Source organism: Pangasianodon hypophthalmus, chromosome 14, assembly GCF_027358585.1.
Source record: "Pangasianodon hypophthalmus isolate fPanHyp1 chromosome 14, fPanHyp1.pri, whole genome shotgun sequence".
Taxonomy (NCBI): Eukaryota; Metazoa; Chordata; class Actinopteri; order Siluriformes; family Pangasiidae; genus Pangasianodon; species Pangasianodon hypophthalmus.
In genome coordinates this window covers 21655364-21671122 of record NC_069723.1, presented here as the reverse complement: position 1 = coordinate 21671122, position 15759 = coordinate 21655364, and the positions used below count along the sequence as shown (strand labels likewise).

General features: G+C 36.5%; 1 long non-coding RNA gene across 2 annotated transcripts in view; it reads left to right on the top strand.

The window, feature by feature from the left end:
- The window catches only part of LOC128320082 (uncharacterized), a 45521-nt gene extending 31881 nt beyond the window's left edge, over positions 1–13640 (top strand). Inside the window, exons 2-3 of one of the 2 annotated variants that reach the window (XR_008303529.1) lie at positions 2143–11248; positions 12051–13640. This is a non-coding gene — a long non-coding RNA (uncharacterized LOC128320082). Of the gene's footprint in view, positions 1–2142 lie in introns of both variants that reach the window. The other variant, XR_008303528.1, reaches the window with a different exon arrangement.
- The last annotated feature ends 2119 nt before the right edge of the window (positions 13641–15759 follow it).

The window sequence follows — 15759 nt, the reverse complement described above, 5'->3', positions numbered from 1 at the left end:
TACATAAACAGACTACATTTACTAATGTTTAGTACTGTTTACTGCTCTTTATAGTATTTTATTTAAATGAGGAAACATTTAATTGTATTATTTTTGAAGGCGTTTTTGCTCTACAGCATTTCTTTGCATGTGCATGTTCTTTGCGTAAGACTTTTGCGCAGTACTGTACGTATATGATCACATGAAATGTTTGCAATTTTTCCATAAAAGATATTTAGCTATGTATGAAAAGACAAACTTCTTTATTGATTTGTTTACATTGAAAAGTTCACAATAGTGCAGTGGGTTCATTACAATCTTCTTTGCAATAGAAAACCACAGGCAGGTGTTTTCCTCTCTTACTATAATAATAATAATAATAATAATAATAATAATAATAATAATAATGGCCTGTGATTTATTGCTTAATGGTTCTGTTTGCTCTGTGTTTTATTTTATTATAAGACAGCACTGCTGCTAAATATGGAGCTTTTTCAGGTCTTAACATCGTCGTCATCTCTCCTGTCTCGGATGCAGATAGATAGAGATATATAAGATAGGTAGAGACAGATGCGCACTTTTTCCAGTCCCTTTCAGACACACTGGGTCAATAAATTGCATTTAGAGTGAAAGGAAATAAAAAACGAGTCCTGAAACAGTTCACATGAACCCATTAACCCAGTTGTCAATCCAGGCTTTGGCCTACGTATGCCTTTTTCTCAATTTGTCATGAAAGAGATCCAAACTTTTTTCCCTTCCTCGTGGCTATGAGCCAGACAGCTTTGGAAAAAAAAAACTGATGCATCTTCCAGATTTTTCATTTCTGCATGTGCGTGTGACTTTAATAGGATTCAGATCTTGCCGAGTCTTTTAACTGGGTGAAATGCAATGGAGTGCACGAGTCATGAGTCCTGTCATATGTTTGAGTAATTGTTATGAACCGAGTGACTCTGCAGCGTTTGTAACACTGCCCCGTGGCCGAATAGCACACAAGTTCTGCTGGTAATTTTCTCATTTAAGATAAACGGCCAAATTGACTTCACTCCATGATGGTGTTTGGATAAATGATTCCTTAAGTTCTGTCATATTTAGTTTAGAAAAAAAAAAAAGAATTAGGAAATATGTCAACTTTTGAAAGCGCTATCATTAAATATATCATTCAAAGATAAAATCTTATCAATGTAAGGTTTCATTTTAGATTTAGATTATTTGCTATTAGCAAATGTCCTAAAGTGGATTATATGGATTTTTGTGGAATTGAGCGCAATAGCACCACAGAGCGAGGAGTGAGGCTGGGGCTGATTTCTTTCTAGCCCAGAGTGTAGATTCATGCAGCCTATCAATCACGGTCATGTCAGGTGATTACACAGACTGACACGCCCCCTAGATTTGATCTCCATTTAGGTTGATAGTTTTCACACACACACACACACACACATCCATACCATGGATGAACGAACGTGAACTTTTGGAAACTACTCTGTGACAAAACAAAAAAACAACAACAACAACAACAAAAAAATACAGACAATACTTTTAAACCACATTTCACCCACCTTGAATCCACTTCTGATAGCATTGCATATAAAATGTACACTAGCAGTTGAAAAATTAAGGTCAAGTGAAAGCTAAACTAAAATTAGAGTTTCGTTGACACCTAGTTTACTTCTTACAAAGATACTCACAAATGCTAGCATATAATAGCTACACTAATGTACTTCTCTCCAAGTATACTTACAAATGCTAGCATAAAAAAGCTGTACTAGCATATTTCTCTCCAAATATCCTTACAAATGCTAGCATGTGAAAGCTACACTAGTGTACTTCTCCCAGAAATACTTAGACTAGCATATCAAAATCACTTCTGGAAGTCTCTCTGGATAAGGACATCTGCCAAATGCCATAAATGTAAATATAAATCAAAAATACATTAGTGTACTTCTTAAGTATACTTAAACATGACAGTATAGCCAAAGTAAATGATATATCTCTCCAAATATACTGCGTTAATATGCTTGTAGTAAACATGGTATTAAATCTGAGAGACGAGAGACTTAAGCAGAAATCTCTCTTTTCCTTCCATTTAAGCTCATTGTTGTTTAGGAGAAACTACAGCCATAATAAGGAGATCGAAACTCACGTGTTAACTTTTACTTTTTTCAGGTTCAAGAGATGATTACTTAAGAGACACTGGTGAGACCTGATCTTAAGGTAAGTGTTGATCCTTTTTCAAACTATCGATCATGCTTGTACGATATTGATTTTGCCCTGCTTGTGCGATATTTTTAAACAATTGAATTTAAAAAATCTAGTCATCCAGAACAGATTTCCACCATTTCAGGTAAAAGCTTTATTTATTGCCAGCTTGTTTGTTGATACTGTGTTGAATTTCAGCCAATTTTTTTTTAGCCATCTCTAATAAATATAGTAAACTGATATTAAGTCTATGCTTGTCTAATGCTAGCTAAATTGAGCATAGATTTCATTTCTTATTAGTGAACTCAAAATATTCTCTATTTTCCTTGATAGAAATCGAGCATGCCCTGTTGAGAGCACGTAAGATAGTGCGAAGGGGGCGGGGCTTCAAGGCGATGTCAGTTAGAGACAATGACTGGCGTATTTTTGAGTAATAACTCATACTAGGATACTCCGATGTTAAATTGCGGACCTCCTACGCGAAATACGTAAAAAGTCATCAGGTCTGGTTAAACAATATAATCGGTGAAAAGGTTAATGGATATCACACACACTCACACACACATCATTTTATCACACAAGCCTACTCCCTTTATTTTAATGTAAAGCTCTGGCACATGATAAAATCCTCCCCAAAAGACAACTATGTTTCATGAAACACTGAGCACAGCACTGACCTGCTGACGGGATTTACTCATATTTACTTACCTCTAATATCTCTGCTAGTTCTCACTGGGCTTCACTTTAACCTCTTTGAAACAATTTAATTCATTTTCAATCAATTTTTGAATCTGAAGTCAGTGAGGAGCCACTTGTCATTAACCCGTAGATCCGATCTTGTGGTACAATTTAACGGCACAAGCTCGTCTCTATGGGTCTCTGTCTCTGTGGTAGACCAGCTTCTGGCTCGTGTCTTTGTATATACATCTTAAAACTGGCTTTAAATCAGTTCAGCCTATTTACATTTATGGTGAGCCACAGTCGTGTAAGCCAAGATCCTGAAACAAGATATATTTACCTTTCAGTCTGATCTTTTCGGATTTTTTTTTAACTGTACTCATTAATTCCACAGTACGTGTGACACAGAAACACTCTAGAGCGAGTGATCATGAGTGATGTGTGTGTGTCCGGGTTGAGGTAGTAGGTTGTATGGTTTCGAATGATACCTTGGGAGTTAACTGTACAACCTTCTAGCTTTCCTTGGAGCTCACTAAAGTCGTCGAAGAAGACAGTGGAAAAACAAAAGTTTGGTTTGAGTGTAAATATGTGCGGCATTTTTAATTTGTGGTTATGAGTGTTTGTGCAAAAGTAATAGTGTCTAAGAGCAGTTTATTATGAATTTCCTCTGATATATAGATGTAGTGCTTACAGTGCAAAGCTTTTTACTTAAACTTTCATGTGGAGTTTGTGTGCATAATGCTGATTATTCACAGTGCTGTTGAATGCTTGATTCTGATTGGCCCAAAGGAGTCTCCACTTTCCGTGCTTTGAAACAGTAAATTTTCAGACACAGGAATGTTTTCAGGACAGAGGACCTTACACTCTGTGGTTTCTCGGTAACGTGACAAGCTACGTTCTTTATTGTGGAAAAAAAGGCAGGCTGATGGAATGGCTGTTTATAGCTGTTTATAACATAAGTGATAACAGGTACTAACTTTTTTTCATGGATGTTCCACAACATTAAATGTAACTATAAACAGATAAAAAGTATGTCATTGTTTGAGTAAGAAATAAATGTAATTGGTGGCAAATTGCTGTGGTGTAAAAGGAATAAAACTTTTTGAGACATGGAAATTAATTGGATTATTTGGAACTTTGAGGTGGCAACAATGACTGATTGATTATTTTCCTGTAACAGCACACACCCACGTGTTTTATTTCTTACTTATTGGCGAGCCTCTATGAAAACCATCTCTCAGTGGTTACAGGAAGTCACGATAAACAAACACAACAAGTAGGTGGGTTCAGTTTGTGTTACATTCCTGCCGTGTCTTTTTTGCACTCATACCTGATTACACACACCTGCTGGTTTTATGTGTCTTTACTGTTCCTCAGGAACATAGATGTATTTATCATTGGTCATTTCAGATATTATTTTGTTTCAGCTGCCTAAATTCAATACAACCCATGATCAGTACATCCTCTGCTAACTAGCAAACACAGTTACTAGTGAAAAAATCCAATGATGTCATGTTTTCTTAAATAACCTGCGTGCTCTCCCGTAGCCTTTATAACTGCCTTCTGTGTCCTCTCAGTTGTAAGATTCTGCACATTTTTTCTTGTAATTCTACCAGGTTGTCATGCGTTGCCTTCTTCAGATCAGGTCTGGAGACTCACAGGGTCATGAGAAAGATCCTTTCAAATGATTTGTCTGTTGATTTTGCATTATATTTTGGATTTTGTTGTAGATACAGTTAAATTTCATTTTTAAAATTCTCCTATGAGGATACAAACTTTTGCACTCTGATGTAATATAGTATAAATTTTCTAAATTGACTGACATGAAGAGTATTTTATTTGGATTATTATTTTTTCCCTGTAATCCCTGCAGATCAGTTTAGACTAGCATAGTGAATGATTAGTAATAAGAATATATAATATTTTATATATATATATTATATACGAGGTTCTTTACCTCGACTGTACTGGGTCTGACTGTTATAGCAGTAAGTATACTTTACCATCACTGGAATTTAGAGCACAAATCAATGCTTTTTTTCTAGGGATGTATCAATACCATTTCTTTCCCAGACCTGGTACATGTCTTTGGTACTCGTCAATACCAAAAATGACTAACCTACTTTGTATTAAGCAATCAGTGGTATTTTGGTGCTAGCAATGAGTTGCTCATGCTGTGTTTTATGTTTAAGATGATATGGTGTTTAAACAGTATCTTTAAAATTAAGTGTCTTTAAAACTAAACTGTAGTTGTTGAAATTAATTTAGGTTTACTAGCATTGCAAAAAATTAGGTTACTTACATTGTAGGAAGATGCTGTAGTTCCTCCTCTTGATCGTTAATCTTTAAGTACATCCAGATCAGTATGAGTAAAAAAATGCATCGAAATGCAAAAGTATCGAACCTTTACCCAATAGCAGTATCTGTATCAATGTATCTATACTTATTATATAATAATAATAATATTAATAATAATTTTGTTGATGATGTTATTGTGGTTAAGGTTAATTAACATACCCCAAACCAAACAAGTACCATTTCTCCCCTGAAAAACTTCAATGCAAAATAAAAATGTTGATCATTTCAACACATTCTGTAACCATTATGATTAGAACTATGATTAGAAGACTCTTTACATTAAACATGAATCAGATTTAAAAAAAAAAAAAAAAAAACTCTCTCTAAGTATTTGCCTAGTTCAGATTGTATTTCTGAAAAGTTCAACAGCTGAACTTTTTTCTTTGTCGTTTATCACTGAAAGCTGCATGGTTTGGAAGAGGGGCCTATAGGTGCTCTTATATAAAAGATATTTAAGCTCGTTTGTTCAGATGAGTCGTTTTACTTTCACTTTATAAGCGAAATGTTTGGGCGGCTCTGAGGTGTCATCGATTTGTCTGGAGCGAGACCTTTTGCTGCTGTGTCAGAAAGCTTCATAGATCAATGCAGACTTGCCCTTTAACCTCTCAAATAAATCAATTGGATTGAGCTGGAGGGATCTTGGCTCAGTTGATAGAATGGCAGGGAGTTTAATGTGACCAGGCTGAACACTATTAGAGCTTGAAGACTGCTGTGACTGAAAGGTTTTTTTTTCTTTTTTTTTGATAGAATGGCAAGGAGTTGTTATTTTCATGACTTCATCTCTGCATTGTTACTCTACACATGCTCTGGCTAAATCTTGGGCAGTGCTTAGACGTGCTTTCTGAAATCTCTGCAGCAGCCATTTGGATGTCGCCTGCATATCATCAATGTGTCCTGCAGTAATTGGGATTGCATGGGGAAGTTTGTTTTCCACTGGCAGTCTAAAATAAAACACTTCAGAAGGTGCTGTTTCAGGACAGTAATCAATGACAGGTGGTGAAATTCGGCCCAGGACCTTGAAGTTTATTATTTTCCAATTACAGCATGTCCTGAAGTGTTTTACTCCTCTTATACTAAAGCAATTTACCAAGAATTTTTTTTTTTAACTTATTAAAGAATACATTTTTAAAATCAGTATATAGTCACCTTTACTGCTGTGGAATGTCCATGAAAACAATTTAGTTCTTTACTTACATCATATCAGTTATATCATTATGTCTCTTGAGTTCATAATAAGACAAAAGAAATGCAGCTTGCCAGGTTACCCAGAGCTTTTTTTTTTTCCATCCCTGTCATATCATTGGTTTTGCTCTCCAAATGTGTGCACCTGCTCTGTGTTTAGCCCTTAATTAGTTTGTCTATTTAGACACTGCTGTTTCTGTGTTTAGTTGCGAAGTCTTACCATGCATTTCTGTATCTTTAAGTACTATAGAAACAATAAAGTGTTAGAACAAGCACATTTATTATAAACCTGTGATTAGCTGCTGAACTACCACCATAGAAAATTAACCGTCTGACCAATCAGAATTGAGAATTTAACAGCGCTGTGGTATAAAATGAAATAATACACTGGCTAAAATTAACTGTGCATGTGTAACAGTGTCCAGAGTCTCTTGCGCAAGAACGATTTTAAAAATCTACACCACACAGTGACAGCTCATTTATTTAATTCTTCATTTAAGCTGTCTCTCTCTCACACACTCACACACACAAGCCCCATAGCTTTAGCTATTAACTCAGGAAATATGTGGTGAAACACCCCCCGTATGGGGCAATCATTTTGGGTATAAAAAAAAAATACCAAGCAATTTGATAAATTTCTTTATATTAAAAAAAAAGGACGTAATAGGAAACCTCATAATTGGTTAATTATAAGGATCAACAAGGTTATAAATGGAAGCAAACATCACTGACAGCAAATTTCACTTACTTTAAAGCACGAAGGTAATTCAGCCCAAAAAAATACAAAGAACAACATTGCCAGTATTAACCTTCTTCACTTGCCAGACCTACCGCAGAACTGCAGAACTATTGTGCATTTTGCAAATATTTGGAGTAATGAGGTGGTCATGAGGAGGTTCACTACTGTCACAGGGAAATTTAATTCTTTTGGTAAAGAGGAAAGAAAGAACCAGAATAGAAAATATAGTTCAACATCAATCTTATCAAGCTTAGCTAATACGTTTTTCAGTAACACTTTACTTAATTAATGCTTAATTAGTAGTAAGTAACCAAGTGTTACCATAATAGTTACTAATATTTCCTTTTTTTAAAAAAAAATAATTACTAAAGACTAAAGTGTAGTAACTCTTCTTGTATTAATTGTTTCATGGCTCCTTAATTAATGCTTACTAATGTCTTTAATTACTCCTGAATGGAATAAAACATTAATGCTAATGAAAGATTGATCAGTTAGTAAGTAATCTTAAACAGTTGTGGTACACTGTAAAGTTTTGCCAGTTTTCCCAATTTCATTAGTTAGACTATAATTTCTAAACTGCGTCATAGCACACTGACCTACATAAACAGACATGGACAGGCATCGTAAAGATCCAATAAAACCACAGTAAGGAAAAAGTTGTGTTTTGTGGTAATATATAGGTATAGCTGTATACAGCCATATATAAGAACAATTACACTGAAAATGAATTTCTTAGGTATTGCTAGTTAAATGTTTGCAAATAGTATAGTAGTTCTGCAGCAGGTAATAAACAAAATCATTGTTCAAGGGATATTAACATGATGCCTTGCCAATACTTTGAGGTTTTCCCCATTTATTTTCCTGCTTCCACACAGCACACTGCAGTGAAATTTAGCTTTACTCCTTTCCATTCTGTTGCTCCAAATACCTTTCTGATTATAAGGTTGTAGCACACACTTGCACAGTTAGTACCTTGAATTCTAGACTGCAAAAGGAAGGGTTACCAAATATATTGATTTATTTTAAATATTTTGTGACGAGAGCCATATCAAATTGGAAAATGAGATTCTGTTATCGATAGAGAGCTTTTTAAGAAAACTGACTGATGCATTTAATGACTTTCCGAAGCTGTGCAAGGCCAAATATTTATGGAAAAGCTACAGAGTAATACAGCCCAGGAGTGAAAAGGCTGTAGAGCTGAAATATACATGATGCAATGAACTGTTAATGTATAAAGATGAGGCCGGAGATTTTGCAGACATCGAGGCAGAGGCAATAATAGAGCTGATTGATTACAGCAACTAGTTTAAAGCTCATATTGATTTCATTTGCTTTAATATTCCCTTTGGCCCTGTGGAGACTTCAGTGTGTGCAGGCTGGAGGAAAATGAACTTGGACTTCAGTTATGTCACATGGGGTTGTGAAAAATTACACACTGACATTTAGAGGACTGTATACACTGTATACTTCAGGGACACATGACACAGAAAATTAATTGAATCATACTATATAATGACAAGCTAAATAAATTCAGTCGATAATTTAATTGAGAGTGTTTTGCACTAATAATGTTGAACATATTGTGTTTTTTTTTAACTGAAAAGTAAGACAAAAAAAATGTTCTTGGTTGTCATGATGAAAATAAAACATTAACAAAATACTTTTGTTACAACAAACAAAAATGCTTCCTGATTATTTTCCAATAACAGCACATCCTGAAGTGGTTTATTCTGCTTATACCACAACAATTTACACATTTTTATGTATTCCAGAATGACACTTAATACATTTTATTCATTTATAGTTACATTTATAGTTTTATCCATTTATAGTTACATAATGTTGTGGAACATCCATAAAACAAGTTAGTTCCCATTATCACTTATGTTATAACAGCTATAAACAGTTCTCAGAATGTATGAGGAAATGTAGATAGATAGTTTCCCTAACAAATAGAAACAGGAAAATGGATAGACAGTAAGCTTTATATCCATCTTTGCAAATAAATTTATGTAATTTTACAATTATCTTTATTTATTGAGATTCATTTATACAAGAGCTAGAGAGGTCTAAGTGTTTACAAAAGACAATTTCAAACCTTTTTTTCCCCCTAACACAATACAAAAGGCAATCAGTTACGAAAGGACAAATTCAACCTTAAAGCTCATAAACAATAATGCAAAAACTACCAAAAATTATACAAAAGCTACTCAGTGCAAAGTAAGTGGAGAGAAAGTTAAAGTGTTATCCTGGATACTGTTTGAAGAGGAATGTCACAGGGCTGTCACAGGTTTAAACTCCTTCCACTAATGAAGAAGTGAGATCTTGCATTATGGGGAGAAGAACATGCCAGGAGCTCAAAGCTCTAAGACCTGAGCTAGCATGGAGGTGTAGTTTTGAACTGTGCATAGAAAATGTAGTGCAGAGCTTTTTGATTTTGATTCTTGCTGCAACAGGAAGCCAGTGGAGTGACCTCGGTTCCTCAGCAGGGGGTAGACATGAGAGAACTTTGAGAGGTTAAAACCCAGGCAAGCAAAAATGCACCGAATGCTCTGTAGAGAAGAAATCTGAAAAAGAGAGCTGAAGTAGTCAAGGGTAGAAATACCTAGAGCTTGTCTAAAAAAAAGTTAGTGTAAAAAAAGAATGTGTAGTCAGGAAAAAGTTGTGATCTTCTGATGTTATGAAGAAGAAACCTGCTGGTGGTTGATGTGATATGATTGGAGAAATTAAAAACAGTTTCTAAAGACAAGTTGTTGTTTTTTATTTTAAACAAAATAGTTAGACAGACAATTAGAAAATCTCAAAGATTTATTAAGCAATTTAGGCAAGTAAAAAGGAAACTGGGAAATAACTGGGAAAGATAGTCCACCTGGATAAGCTAGATTTTTCAGCATGGCAATGTAATGCTGCAGATCTTGAGATTCTTGATGCATCTTTTCATTGGATAAAAGGTTAGAAGCTAAAGTTCGAACCTCCCCTGCTAGCCAGACTCCTGACCTCTTTCCTTCACAGACCTCCATTAGATCTATTCCAACATTAAATTATTAAAACGTTATTGAATGTAGCAATGTTATTTATTTTTTTATAAAATGTTTTAACCTCCCAGAAATCCTTCTGTGTTTTGTAATGTAATGTTAGGCTAATATAATGCTAATGAGCTAGAACTAGCATCTCTCATAATGCCCCACCAAAGTCGCTCAAGTGGGCGTGTTTAGTTTTATCAATTGTATGTAATGCAATAAATGTGCTCCCTAGTGTACTGTTATTAAATGCACACTCTGCGCATTAATATAAACCTGTGATTTATAGCTGCACTAGTGTCAGAGCTCAACACTTGGTTGAGCTCAGAGCTTCTGACCAATCAGAATCCAGAATTCAACACCACTGTGGTACGTGTGGATATTAAGGATGAAACTATTAGGGGCAAATATTTAGGTTTCTAGAATGCAAATTGTTAAGTAGGTGCAGTTTTTTAATCAAATGAATAGACAATAAAACTAACTATAACCATCTAACCAAACGTAAATAAGATTATTATGTATTTTTGACACAAGAATAACACTAAATTGTAATTAGGTCTCATAATTAATACTGGAAAACATTTCTTGTCATTTATCACTTCTTGTCATTTAGACGTACTCTCTCCAGAGCTGTCGGGACACAGAGGAAAATCTGTGTGATTGGCAAAAAGCAGAATATATAGATTGAGAAAGGACTTTGTTACAATCTTCATAAACAAGCTCTTTAAAAAAACCAAGAAGGTGTGTAAGAGCTTATGAAACAGATGCTCTTGGCTTTTTATGCGACGCATGCCTGTGTTTGAGAAGCAGCTCGTGTCTCGCCGACGCTCTGCAACCTCCAGACGCTGCAGGACAGGGTGACGGATGGCTCACGCGAGCCAATAGCTGCAGACGAAGGGGTGGGAACTACCTGCTCAGTCCACTCGTCTCCGCCACCCCTCCCCCCCTCCCCCCCCAACAGATCATCAGACCAGCCTGTGTCTGATTCAGCAACCAGCTCCAGCTCCAGCGTTCACCTCCAAACCCGAGTCCCTGAAAGACGGATGCGCTGACAATGACGACAACGGCGTCTCGTAAATCGGCCGGGAATCCAGAGGTAAATTGATGATACGTTGACGATAATCTGGTCATTCCATCGAGAGTCACCACGCTGAGCCTCAGGGGAGTATGGACCATAAGACTGCGGGGGCCAGAGGGTAAAGGGGGAGGAGCTGGAGAGGTGATGAGAATAGCATCACTTTTGTTTTGGCTAGATTGCCATTCCAGATGGGAACGATTTCTTTTAAGCATAATTGAGCATATTAAGGAGTGCTGGTGGAATAGCTTGGGGGGGGGTTGACGCTTAAATCCCAGCAGCTGCTTAGCACATCTGTATGTACTACCACTGTCTCAGTGGCAGCACCTGCAGTGACAACTCGAGACGTCTCGTAGAGTTTGGATTGATTCACGTAAAAGAAAATGTGTTAGTGCGTGATGATTCGGTGTCCTCGTTCACCCTTGTTTAATTTTGACGGTTCGATGACGGATGTCACTTTGAGCTTCTGGTGGATGTGACCAGACCAGGGTTAGAGGGCAGGACGAATTAAAAGAGGACAAAGGGGAAGGACTGGCCGTCTGGAGGAGAATGAGACAGCAAAGGGGGTGGGGGTGATGGTGGGGTGATGGGGAGGCTCTAGCTGCAGACCTTTAACTGCACAGAGATGCTTGACATCATCATTCGAATTGGAAAATTGGGAAGAAAAAAAAACGAGTGTAAGTCCAGCTGCATGTATTCTTCCATTTTCATTCTTCCATTTGGTCTCAACAGTTCTGCTTCTTACAGTGACTAGCATAGCTTTAAGTCTGGAAGAGGGATGATTCTGCTTTTCCTCTCCATCTCCTCTTTTCTCTTTACACAGGACGAGTGCGGCAGTCGCAGACCAGACGAAGACTTCTGGCTCAGCAGACAGCATCAGCGATGGCGGATATACGTGAGTTCACTCACGTCTGCCTTTCTCCTGTTCCCTGAGACCCTAACTCGTGAGCTGTTTCTCCAAAAAAATCACGGGTCAGGGACTTGGGGCTCGGGTGGAGGGCTTTAGCGACCCGACCACAAGCCAAATGCAAAACACACACAGAAGATATTTATCAGACGTATCAGATTTACTGCCTTTTACGAGCAACAAGCTGCAAAACGCCAGTTATCGATGAATCTGCAGCCTCAGCAAATAATGTCAGGAATTCAACAAGCATTCGACGTGACCAAGAATCTGAATGCTAGTCATAACACATTGGTTTATTGAGAGTGCAATCAATTGTGCATCTCTCTGGTTAGAGCTCACACAGGCAGTGTAGTTTTTGTAACCAAAGATGGATTTTGTGACTCTTTCACAAGCAAAGCTAATGCAGCATGAAGTGTGTTAAAAGAAGAATTTACAGGAATGTAATACGAATGTAATACAGAGGATTCACTGCCAGACATTTGGTTCTCATTAAAGTGCACTAAAAAGAACATATGGACAACCCAGGAGAGGATTTAAAGCTCAGAGAGTTTACAGAAAAACTGTAAGAACTGAGGTACAGATATTAAACACAGCCTGACCTCTCAGTTATGGAATTATAACGGGGTCAAGTGGCTTGCTCTATCTATCTATCTATCTATCTATCTATCTATCTATCTATCTATCTATCTATCTATCTATCTATCTATCAAACAGTTAAATCTATCTATCTATCTATCTATCTATCTGTCTATCTAACAGTTAAATCTATCTATCTATCTATATAATTAAATCTATCTATATGTATGTCTGTCTGTATGTCTGTCTGTCTATACAAAAGTTAAATCAATATGTCTATCTATCTATCTATCTATCTATCTAATTAAATCTATCTATATGTATGTATGTCTGTCTGTCTAAACAGAAGTTAAATCTATCTATCTATCTATCTGTCTGACTGTCGGTCTATCTGTCTATCTGTCTATATACAAATATCCATCCATCTGTCTATCAATCTATTTATCTTTCTGCCTATGTAAATGTTAAATCCATCCATCCAATCCATCTTCAATCTTAAAAAAGGTTGAATCTAGAATAATCTAGAATATTTAAGAATTCTGTGGTTGTTTCTCTGGAGGAATCCTTAAACCTTCTTTTCACTAACAGAAAGCACGCCAAGCAGAAACCTTTAATAAAGCTAAGAACCCATAACTAGCTGAAGATCCCTTGAAGATCCACTGAGGGATTCTTTTCCTAAGAGTTTATAGTACCTACTTTTGTAAAACTAGTGGCACGTTAGTGTCTTTGGTTTCGTCTGATTGTCTGTGCAGGTGAAACGAGCTTGGACATGTTTTGTGTCTGTGTATATCTGGAAATAATGACTTGTTTATTAGAGTTCTACTGTTATACCATTCTTAATTTCAGATTATTTATTGTACCTAGATAAAATCCAAACACATTGATGTTTATCTCTGTAAATTATGTAATTAAAGTAGATCATGCCTCCTGTTTGGGTTCTGTTTGGTCTTTCTTTGTGCTCAGCTGACACCCCGGCCCTCGGCCCTCGACTCTCTCTTGTCCAAGTCTTCCTTTAAAAGCTCTGTTAAAATAAAGTGGGGGGAAAAAGCTCCTAAAATTGCGAGCTCAACGAGATGGATTTTCCACTGACCATTACCATCTCATTATGCGCTGCATTGTGACTTATTTATTTATTAAAGTTCACTCTAAGCTCTGTCACATTCCAGCTAATGGAACGCTGTTTTTCAAGCAGCACGCAGCAACAGCGCAGAGATACACATCCGGTATGAATACCAAGCAGCCGGCTGGAGAGCTCAGTGAGCCTGGATCCGCTCGGCTCAGGAGGGCATAAACGAGTGCCAAACTCGATCTGTCTGCTCCTGTACTCGCACTGACAAACACTGAACACACTCCACAACTGTAACCTATCAAGCTACAAACTACTCATGAGTTAAATTAGCTAAAACTACAGCCAAACTGCATTTTTTTATTACAAGCTACAGCCATATGACCCCTTTTTTCTTACAAGCTACTAAGAAAAAGTAGCTTAGTACACTGAAGCGACTTTACCAAACTGAGGAAAATCAACTGTGACAATTTAATTTTATTGTGCTGATAATTTATTGAACATAAAAACAAAACAAAACCCAGCTTTATGTTAGCAAAAATTTTTGCTTTGGATGTTGACAGTATTTTTCATTTTTGGTTTGCACAGGCTACATACGAACGTGTATCCTTTGCCATGTACACTTCCTTATTGATGCTAATAAGTAAGAAATAACTCATGATGGGCTTGAAATGGATTTTTTTCCAATAACATCTTGAAATGTTTTATTCGTCTTATACGATTTTACGTCTTAGCGATTTGCCAACAATTACAATTTTTAAACATTAGCTTTAATTACTTTTTAATCATGAGTGTTAATCATTCATATTCCTTATGGAAGAAACCCTGGCTCGCCCTAGGATGGGTCATGAGGCAAGCTAATGTTGCTTCTGAGCTAGCCAAGAAAAAAGAAAAAAAAAGCTAGGCTCAGACTGGATGAATAAATTTGAAGAATTTTGAATTCTGGAATTTTGTTATTTCACCACTAATCAATGATGCTAGGCCAATGTGCCTTATTTTGGGGGAAATAAGATTTGAACCCAGGAAAACTGCTGTGTCATTAAATAACACCTAATGGTGATCTGGCAGATAAACTCCCCTGGTTATCTTACTTTTCTTACTGCTGCCCTTTTCAGCTACATATTTGTGCAAAAGGAGCTTCTGCTCCTGATATACACATGTTCCTCTCTTCTTCTGACCCACATTAGATCCAGATAGCACAGAGTAAACAGACCCACCCTTCTCATTACCTCTGTGTATTTCCTTTAGTCTTGTAGTAATTGTTCAGTTTGATATATTGCCTGTGTTGCATGGGTCACGGTAAAAATCGGTGACACAAATATGGGTTGTCTGAAAAGAAGTTGGAAAATCCCTGCTTTATGGTAGACGTTTCCTTTCCAGCACTGCAGGATTTAATGCTTTTCCTCATCTAACAAAACTGATTTAACTCAATGAGAGCTGTTAGCTGGTGTTAGCTGGTGAGTTGGAACAGGAAATTACTAAAATTTGCAGGCCAGTTCGAAAAACACTCAAGGTTTAATCTTAATAGACAAAATGCCTGGTTTCAGTATGAAGAATAACGAGGGATTTAATTGGGATTTAGGAGGTGTGAAAGGTTCTCAACATCGATTATAATGGAATGTGATTTTAAAAAAATAAACTTTCGAATGTAGGCTTTTTGTTTCCATTCTCTTTAGCAAAATACAAACTGGGTTGCCAGACGTCTTAAGGGTTTTTTTTTTCTTCTTCTTTTAAGTTTGTCAGATTTGGCATCGAAATGCTATCTAAATATTTTCCGCTTCTTTTCTGGCAAAGATACATGACACTAGCAAAAGCAACACTAGCATGTTTTTCCCTTCTTGGAAATATTTTGTATAGTTATTTCCTCATCCAGACTCTTAAATCTGTTGAATCGGGGATTGTACTGCGCAATTGCTTTAAAAAAAATAAATTAAATAAAAATATATACAAAAAACCTGCTAAATAATTTGTTATTTAGTTATC